Consider the following 11563-nt stretch of genomic DNA (forward strand, 5'->3'; position numbering starts at 1 on the left):
ACGAAAATCTATTTTAAAATTGCTCGATATGAAATAAATAAATAAGATTTTATTTTAAAGATTAACAATCTAAATAAAATCAATTTTAATTTAGAAAACTTATATATTTATAATTTTTTGTGAATAAAATGATAAAGATTAGAATCCAAAGAAATTATAGAAATTAAAATGTTCAAATATTTATAGTAGGTTATGATTTGAAGAGATTTAGTTTTTGGAAAACATCTTATTAGTTTTATTATTCCATGTTTGAAATAATTTATAAGATTTAAATGTCAAATAAAACGTTTTAAGTAACTTAAAATTAGTTTGTCAAAATAGTAATTTTTTTTTAAAAAAAAAAGTTTTTTTAGAACCCTAGATTAGTTGAGTTTATTATCTTTATGACTTCCTTGAGAAATTATGTTGCTTAGCCCACTAAAGTAATGCAAACGATTGAATCGGAATTGAAGATGATGAGTCATGCATGATTAAAATAAAAGTAATAAGGGCATGAATTGGTTTATTACAACAATCAATTAATAGATTTATTATAAATGTTCTGATTTTTTGTGAGTGTCATACGTTATTATAATATTAAATGTCATAGTTAAAAATAAATATAATTTCTTTCCTTAAATACATATATATTTATAATTATAATTACAATTTAAAAATAATTCATTAAATATAAAAATAAATATAAAGATAAATATAGCAATATTTCTATTAATAGAATTTTTAATAATAGTAAGGACTCAAATATTGTGACATATGACAAACTTGTCAAAATACTCATTTAGCTTTATTATATTTTATGATTTATGATTTAAATATTATACAATATATTTAAACATACATATAAATTTGAAATAAATTATTTAATTATAAAATAAAGAGTAAATATATAAATTTAATTGTATTAAATAAATAAATAAATAAATAAAAATCTTGTGATGGAGAAAAAAAGAATAATTTTGACATTAGAAGATAAGTATTTTGCTTCTAAAATAAAGATAATTATTTATTAAAATAAAATAAATATTTTAATGATTTAATGATAATAACCTGTGAAAACATATTTAGAAACTTCATTAAAAAAATTTATTCATTAAGTACCTATTTTTTTTACAATCAAAATTTCCAATGAAATAAATTTCAAAATAAAGTTGTCAAAAAAAAAATTCAAAATAAAATGTAACTGAATAATATTCGAAAACATTTACCGACCTATTTATAAAGAGAGATAAGAAAGATAATTAAAAACAACTAATCCTATCATACTGTTCAAGAAAAGCAAAAAAAAGAACACCCTTGTTAACGTAGTTTTGGAAGAAAATTTAAACAAAACATGTAGTTCAAATAATGTGAAAGGAATCTCATATATGACAATTACTTGTTAATAATCCATTATACAATGGTTTTAATTACATAATGTTAAATATGAAATGAGTAATGACACTCTTTACAAATTTATTTTAGTGTTTATTATTAATCAATGTGAAATTTATTTATTTTTAAAGAATTTAATTAAAATCCACTAATAGTGTAAAGAATTTTACACACTCAATTAATCATAAAATTTCAATGTAAAATTTGATATTTATCACCTATAAAATAATGCAATATATTAAAATATTAATTCATAATATATAATTAATCTATATTATGTTATTTTCTATTAATATATTTTTTCTAAATCAATTAAGAGTGTGTACGATTTTATTTTAAAAAATATTAATTGGTTTTGAGGAATACCATATTCTTTGTTATTATTTTAAATTATAAACAATAAAAAATGTCCAATAATACCATATCAAACACCATGGAATGTTTTAATATAAAAAATAAAATAAAACAATGAACAATTATCACACATTTGAGATGCATAAACTGAAATGTAGTATTAGTAATGTATCCTAAAAAGTTTTTAGTTCAATAAAAAAATCTAAGTTGCATAAAATATCGCACAATATGTGTGAAATAGAGGAATAAGTACATTAAAAAATATATCAATATATTTTACATTTTTCTATGTAAATCTAATCATAGCATAAGATGTAAAATTGATCATGACTTCAATTTTGACTATGAAAATTTAAATGCCTTCTCCCACATCAATTCCTATGAAAAAGGAATGAAGAAAGTATTGCCATTAACAAATTAATAATTAATAATTAATAATTAAAAAATCTTATAACATAGTTGGTTTACATTATATCATAAGGAACATTAGAAAAGCATACACCATCCAAGATGTATGATTCCATATAAGCACTTAGTGACTGCTTTTCAAAATTGTTTATCCGGCATATATTATCAAACTCAAGGTTATTTGTTCACCTATACTTTAGGAATATATATGATATGAAAGCATAAACTAAGCACATGATAATATGTTTGTGGAAACAATTTAAAATTTTCTTTCAATGAAGTTGATATTTTATTTGAAATCAGTTACGGTATTAAAGTTATTTCAAACCCTTCTCGATCGCAGTTGCTGAGCTTGAATCATGGTTATCCTTATCAAGTTTAGCGTCGATTACCACTCAACCAATTAACGATTTATATTGATCTGCAACTTTTATTACACAAATATTTGTTTGGCATCATAATTTGAGAATGATTGTAACTCAAAAGGAGAAATTAACAACAATATTTTTATAGCCTCACATCATTATGAGCAACAATAAATTAAAAAAAAAATAGTAGAGATTAAAAAAGATCCGCCTTTAAGAATGAACATGAGTGAAATCTTTATGAGGATTAAGTCACCATAGTTCCATCTCAATCTGTCATTTCCGCTCAGGCACAATCTGCATCAACTGAGTAGCTGAAGAGTTTAGAGTTACGTCATAACATAGTACAGTACATGAATAGAATGAAAATTTGAATCAGACCAAACAATCTATTTCAAACCTATAGTTTTATCTAGTGATGATATCAATAAAAAGATTAATTACCTGGAATAACGGTATAAGAACCCCAAACAATCATGAGCTCTGCTAAGCACACAAACTCAGGTTTTCAAAAGGAATATGAGTTTTCGAGGTCTGCTAAGCACACAATTCAGCATCATCTCACCTGTGTCGTTCGTTCCATGGATCCAATCATTATTTTTCAAAATCCACCTTTGAATAGATGATATAAAACAAACCAATTTACCTTATACTTATTTTCAACAAACATCAATTTATAAAACCAGTTTGCTAATATATTAAAAAACCATTTGTAAACTATAATCAACAAGCATTGAAATAAAATAAACACAGTAAACATCAACAATAAGCAATAACCATTTCATTATCAATTAGAGTTCAAAGTAAAACTTTAGAAATGGATTAGTTAGAGTATATGTGTTCCACCACCTGATAGATAAAACAGTTCACTGAAGTCCGAAGCTCGATAAAAAGGTCTTACTTCCATGTTGATGCATTGATTGCATAACACAGGAGAACCAACATATCTCAGCTACAAACTAATGTAAAATTCACAAATAATATTTTTTGGAGTGCTATGAAGTCAAAGCAAGTGAATGTATTGATAGCAGAACATTGAAACCATGAAAATATTGACAAAAGATGAAAACATGAACATTACTATCGATGAAACCAGGAAAACATTAACACTAATTTCGGTAAATAATAGTACAACACAACCATGAAACTGATTAATAAATGCCATGCAGAACCGGTTATGTGAAGATGAAATGAGCAGATTTATAATTGCCATGGATAGTTAATAGACACTAATGATGGGAGAACTTGGGGAAGACAAACTTGTTTTGATAAAACAAAAAAAAATCAACCGATTTGTGTTGGAAACTATAACAAATATCAAATCTCAGAAGGTTAGTGGTGATTGGTTGAAGGGAAAGGTGAAAGTGATCTCCACGTAGCTTTTAATGTATAAGAAGAAGAAGATTGTTTTGATTGGTTAATAGAAAGGCAAATGGTAAGTTATAGAAAAAGATATTGAAAGGTGAGTCGTTTCTGTATTTTGACTGTGGAAAACGTTTACAGAGAAACCAAATTGAATGTGAATTAAACTTAAACAATTTGAAAATAATAATCAAAATATTAATTAATTATAATATTAATAATAGTGGTAATAATAGAAACATTTCTATAAATAAGAAACATATGTTATGAATATTTATGTTAGTGGATGTCCATCCATCTCCTAGCTCTTCATCTTCATCTTCCTATTCCATACTTAATATGTGTTTAATATGTATGACTTTCTATCTCCCTTGAGTCATATAAATAGAGACCCATATTACAATGTAAAGCACACTTGAAATAAGATAAGATAATATTGCTCTCTTTCTTCTCTATCTCTCTTTGATCTCTCTATTGTTTTAGTTAGTTTTATAACACGTTATCAGCACGATACTCTACAATGTGAATCATGATATAGCCAGGTTCTACGTTATTTTCTAATCTTAATATATTTGAAGCAATATAATATAATTCATGATTTTGTTACTATTTTTTTTTCTTCATATAAATATGTTTATTTTTTATATATTTTATAGAGAAATTTATTTACCTTGTACAATAATATTAGATTTCTTTGATAATTCTTGTTAAATTCCAGAAGAATTTAACATTAAAGCATTTCTATATGTTTGTCCGAAATTGAATTTTAACACATAAAAGTGTTAATTTAATATTCAAGCATCCCTGAAGGATTGCACAAAGAATAATTTTTCTTGACTGTTGTTTATGGAAATAATTTGTGATGTGATATTTGGAGAACTTAAGATTATTATTATTAAACTATCTCCAAATTATTATTCAAAGATTGAGTTTAATCGACTATTGTGTTTATCAATAATTGATGAATTTCAGAAGAATTCAAAGTTCGATAATCTTTAAAAGGTCGCATCTATAATATTATTGAATCCCAGAAGGATTTCATAATTTTTTTTGTATCGATCTAAAAATTCATAACTTGTAATATGCTCATTAAAATATTATCATTCTAGAAAAATGACACAAATAATTTTAATGCATCCCAGAAGGATGGTTATATATATTTTTTAGATTATTGTATATAACAAATTATTTTTATAGTTCCTGAAGAACTTATCAAGCATCCCTGAAGGATAGAAAAATAAATTATTTTTATAGTTTTTGAAGAACTTATCCATCCCTGAAGGATAGTAAATCAAATTAATTATATGACGATATAATTTTAGTGATATAATATTGTTTGATTAAATATGTTTAATTTTATAAGGGGTAATTGTTTGATAATTATATGATAATATGTTCATATGAATGTGTTTGATTAAAGTGTTTAATAATGAGATACTATTATTATATTGGTTTTGAATTATACTGGAGGTATTGAATATCTTTGTATTACACAAATGAATTTGGACATAAAATGTATAATAGAAAAGCTACCGTCTTTTTTTCCTTGGGCTTGTACTACACTTATATTAGTACAATTTAAGCACATGTCATTGTAAACCAGTAGTTTACAAATTACACTTAAATGTGTCGTTGGTAAAACCGGTTGGGTCATCTCGGATATAATATGATGCGAATAATTTGTATTGAAGAACCAGAAGTTTCTTCATTCCATTAAATTTTTGTGTGTTTCAAAAAGAAAATAAAAATTTGAGAAATTGCGTTTTTATGACATTAACTGTTGCATCGACTAAAATATCATGCATATGTCTCTATTCACAACCAGAAGTTTGTGAAATTATTTTCTCACCTAATTAGACTAAGATCTTGTTTTCTGAACTTTTTTTTATAGAAATTCCTGTATAAGTATCACATATATATTATTAAAATTGATATTGAATATCATGTAATATATGTTCATAAAAAGAAAATGGACCCGAAGATCCATTCTTTAGACGTCTAAAGTTAATTATATGGTTGATACTTATGAGATCATCAATTCTAAATTATATATTTGAAACACCCAAAGTATGATATTAAGATATTTATTCGCATTAAGCCAACAGTATACTATATCTTAGTCCTCCCTAATGTATTCTAATATTTCTCATCTTAGTGAACATTTGGATGTGTTGTGTATATTCCAATTGCTCCAATATAATACATTAAGATGAGTCATGAAAGAATATTGGAAAAATATAATTAATATGAATCTCAATTTTGAGGATATAATTTGAGCAAATAATCAAATACTTGATTGCAGCCCAGTAGGCTGATTATCACTTGATAAATTAATTTTCCCAATATTAGGGGGAGGGAAATGAACAGCTGAAATCATGAACAAGAAGTTCAAATGAACAAGTTAAAATAAATTGTTGTATTGATCCTCGTACAAATCAATATGAACCAAAAGTTCAAAATATTATTCATTTGCAAAGTTTTTGAAATAAATTATCAGCTGGTAATACTCCACTCAAAGTGGATTCTCCTATTGGATAATATAATATTGCAAATGAGTTGTAGCTGCGCCTGAAGCGTGGTATGAAAGTCGATTCCAATGTTAAAAGTCCTCTACTAAGAAAAGAAACTAAAGATGACCCAAGTGAGGATATGAAAATGCTAAGAGCACTTTGATCTAATTTAATTTTCAGTTCCAGAAGAACAAATCAAGTACTTGAAATATGAAATAAAGAGATCTCGATAAATTATGTCATGGATGAAATGCAATGGAACCGAAATTGAGATAACCAAATAAAGTCAATATTGACAATGTCTTTGTATACAATATAGCACTAAAAGTGATCAATGATAACGAGGATCATGAGTCAAAGTCTATTAAAGATTGTAGACTAAGTGAGAATTGACCAAATGAATATATTCAATTACAGAAGAATTAAACTTACTTTACAAGTGACTCACTTTTGGACCTGTAGTCCGAACACCTCAAGGTGTGAAACCAATTGGATATAAATGATTTTTATGAAAAAGAAACATAAGAATGATATAAAGTTTGATTTATTGCTCAATGATTTTCACAAATACCTAAGATTGATTTTGATAAAACATATCCACCTGTAGTGGATTCAATCGATTTTTTTATATTTAATTAGCCTTGTAGCACATGAAGGGCTTAATTTGAACATGGTGAATGTTATGACATCTTATTTATATGGTTCACTTAATAGTGACATTTACGTGAAACTCCCTGAAGGGCTCAATATACCAAGGGCACGTAATTTTGGATCTCGAGAAAACCACTCCATCAAATTGAACAAGTTTCTCTATGGATTGAAACAATCTAGACGCATGTGGTATGATCAATTTGTTCTTTTATTTTCATAAAATGATGTGGAAAAGTATTTGCAATAATAGTTGTCTATGTGGATGACATAAGTATTATTGGAACTCCTGAAGAGCTTCCAAAAGCTATAAATTGCTTAAATAAAGAGTTTGAGATGAAGGACCTAGAAAAGACAAAATATGTCTAGGTTTGCAAATTGAGCATGTGGACAAAAGAATATTTGTACATCAAGAAGGCTATATAGAAAAGTGTTGAAATGATTCTATATGAACAAATGTCACATGTTGCCTACTCCAATATGGTTGTTAGATCATTAGATATGGAGAAAGATCTTTTTAGGCCTCGAGAAAAGGATAAAAATTGCTTGGTCCTGAAGTACCATATCTTAGTGAAATTGGAGTACTAATGCACCTTGCTAAATACACACATCATGATATATCATTTGCGGTCAATCTATAAGTAAGATAGAATTATTCATCTACACGAAGAAATTGGAAAGCGGTCAACCATATACTTCATTATCTTAGAGATGTAGGTTACTTGTCAGATTCTCACAATGGTAGATCAGAAAGAGGTTATTTATTTACATGTGATGGTACAACCATTTCATGGAGATCTACGAAACAAATCATGGCAACAACTTCATAAAATCCTGCATAACTATTACCACTACATGAAGTCACTTCGAAGAAGACATTTTAAGCAACGACTACAAAGAATATCGTCTCACATGTAAATGTCTGCATGAGGGGGAGAAATACATATGTTTTGCACTCTTTTTTCCTTCACCGTGGTTTTTTCCCATTGGGTTTTCCTGGTATGGTTTTTAACGAGGCAATTCACATTCAAAGGATATTGTACTCTTTTTCCTTCACTAGAATTTTTCCCACTGGGTTTTTTCTAGTAAGGTTTTAACGAGGCATATCCTCAATGGACATCCAAGGGGGAGTGTTATGAATATTTATGTTAGTGGATGTCCATCCATCTCCTAGCTCTTCATCTTCATCTTCCTATTCCATACTTAATATGTGTTTAATATGTATGACTTTCTATCTCCCTTGAGTCCTATAAATAGAGACCCATATTACAATGTAAAGCACACTTGAAATAAGATAAGATAATATTGCTCTCTTTCTTCTCTATCTCTCTTTGATCTCTCTATTGTTTTAGTTAGTTTTATAACAACATAAATAAAGTAAGGGCTCTATTTTTTTGACAAATGGCAAACTTGCCAAAATACTCCTTTTGCTTTATTCTATTTAATGATACCAAAACTTAATTCAAGTTATATTTTACGAGAAAATAATATTTATTGCCTTTTAAGAATAACCCTAGCCAGTTAAAATATATTTTATAGATTTTTTGAACGTAAAAACAATTTAACCAAAGTTAATTATAACTATGGATATTATATATTCATCCAAAAAATTATAAATTAATATATTACTTAAAACTTTTAATATAACTTTATAATAATTCAAAAAATATTTACATCTTTTATATGTATATTACATTGTTGTATTAAAAATAGTAGAAATTAATATAACTATTTATTAACCAGCAAGATTAATATAATATTTTAATTAGAAGCTAAAAATACATTGATAAATTTTTTGTATACAACAAACATATAATTATATTAATAAAAAATATTAATTTCCTTTTAGGAATAATAATAACATGTTAATTATTTTTGTAGACTTTTGAATATGTATTATACGGGTATTTTATAATAATTATATTAGAAAAAAAAATATTTTATAATTAATATTTGAATAATAATTGTTTTCATATTAAAAAATATCAAGTAATATATTAATTAAGATTGTCGATGCTATTATCTATTAAGAAGAAGTTTATTTTTTCATAAATAAATATAATTATTATTTTGATTGTACTAAAAAATAGTAAGATTAATACAACTATATATAATCAAAATCATTAAAATGATATAAAGTAATGTAAAAAATAGTTATATTAATTATTTTGATTATAAAATAATTATATTAGTTTATATTTTTTTTAACATAACGATAATATTTTCATTCGTAGTAAATATTTTTCCAATAAATATATAATTATATTAAATTTTTTATTCAATTTATTAATGGTTAATATTTTGATAATACAACAATTCAAATTTATTTAATATAAAATAGAAATAATCATTTATAAAAATTCTATAAAGAAATTTCAAACTATGTCAATTATTCTTAAAAGCCTAAATATATTTTTTTCCTAAAATATAACAAGTTAAGTGTCAGTATAAATTATATAAGTTATAATAAAAGAGGATTATAAAAACACAAATCAATCTAGTCCATTAATTTGAATGAATCGTAATTTAATGGTTGTGATTAGTTGTTCTTATTTCTCATAATAATCAAATGTTCTCACTTGAGTCGCCCCATATATATATATATATATATATATATATATATATATATATATATATATATATATATATATATATATATATATATATATATATATATATATGAGGAGGGATATATTTACTCCAAGAGTAAGTGTAGAAGAGTTACTCCAAATCTTAACCATTGATTTTCATTAATCTAACGGTTTTAATTGATCACTTAATCTATTTATTTTTGGAAATATTTTTCTATATAAAAAATTAATTAAAGCCGTTAGATTAATGATAATCAATGGTTAAGATTTGGAGTAACTCTTCTACATTTACTCTTGGAGTATATATATATATATATATATATATATATATATATATATATATATATATATATATATATATATATATATATATATATATATATATATATATATATATATATGTGTGTGTGTGTGTGTGAGGGCATAGCATATGAGAATGACATATTTATATGAGAATGAATCTGAACCATTGAATTTTAAAATAAATCGTGAAGATTTTGTGTGAATCTTTTTTTCTCTCTCCTATATATATATATATATATATATATATATATATATATATATATATATATATATATGTGTGTGTGTGTGTGGGGGGGGGGGGGGGGGGGGGACATATCAAATGAGAACTGAGAACTTTTAATAATAACTTTACGATTTAAAATCAATGCTCAGATATGTATTTATTTGATGTGTATTTACACCAGAATCTATCTATTAATTATTGAATCTTAAAATTTGAAAGAAATCTAAGACATTGATTTTAAATCTTATGGTTACTATTAAAAGTTCTCAGCTCACATAATAACTAAAGTTCTCATTTAATACGTCCTCCTTATATATATATATATATATATATATATATATATATATATATATTATATATATATATATATATATATATATATATATATATATATATATATATATATATATATATATATATATAAAATCTATTTTTCATATATACTATTTATGTTCATCATTAAAAAGAAAGTACTTTTCTATTAATATATAATATTCTAATTCATAAGCATAAAAAATATATACTATTTTTATAAATAATAATTTGTTTTAATAATATATATAATAATTTGTTTTATTAATAATAGGTCAAGTTTGGGAATCAATGTTGACCACACCTTTGACTTTGATAAGATAAAACTCTAACTGAGGGAACTTGTTTGATCCACTTGGTTCATACTTGTCCTTACAAAATAAACAAAGGAAAACACAACATAATTTTGTATTTTGATTAGAGGTTAGTGAAACATAAGAGCTATAAACATTGAAAGATAAAACACTCAACAAGGTGCTTGGTGATGCCCATAAAACAAGTCCCAAGTAGATAGTAGAAAGATCACCAAGTTGTGATCTTGATACAAATGCATATGATGCGATTGAGGTGGTATTTTAGGAGTAAAAATTAAGGTATGAAAAAAAGGAATGGTTAAATAAATTATGGAATTCCAAGAAGAAATCAAAGAAAAGGCATGAAAAATATTTTGTAGTAATGAAAACTCATGGGTATGAAATGCGTAGCAATTAGAAGAAAGGGCGATGGTAAGTTCGAAGGTGTTCTTTCTCTCATAAATCCTAAGGATACTCAAAGTAAAACATTGAAACTTTTATCTTATGTGATATTATTGTTAGGGTTTACAGCAATCAAGTTGTTATTGATGCAATAGATGCCTTTAATGATGATGATTCTTGTCTTAATAATGTGAGTCACTCTATTCTGAATGTTGAGGTTCTCACCTCTAGTCATGTCAACCCCATGCACAATGTCCCCATTCACATTGAACCTAAGAGGGTGGTTATAATATTAATTTCTTTAAAAATGTCAATGAAGAAAGTAATGAAGATGTCAACCAGGATGTATCAGACAACTAGTATGACATGTTGGTGACTACGTCTCCAACTCAGAAGGAGGATGAACAAGTTGCCCCTAATA

The sequence above is a fragment of the Vicia villosa genome, linkage group LG2, assembly GCF_029867415.1.
Source record: "Vicia villosa cultivar HV-30 ecotype Madison, WI linkage group LG2, Vvil1.0, whole genome shotgun sequence".
Classification (NCBI taxonomy): domain Eukaryota; kingdom Viridiplantae; phylum Streptophyta; class Magnoliopsida; order Fabales; family Fabaceae; genus Vicia; species Vicia villosa.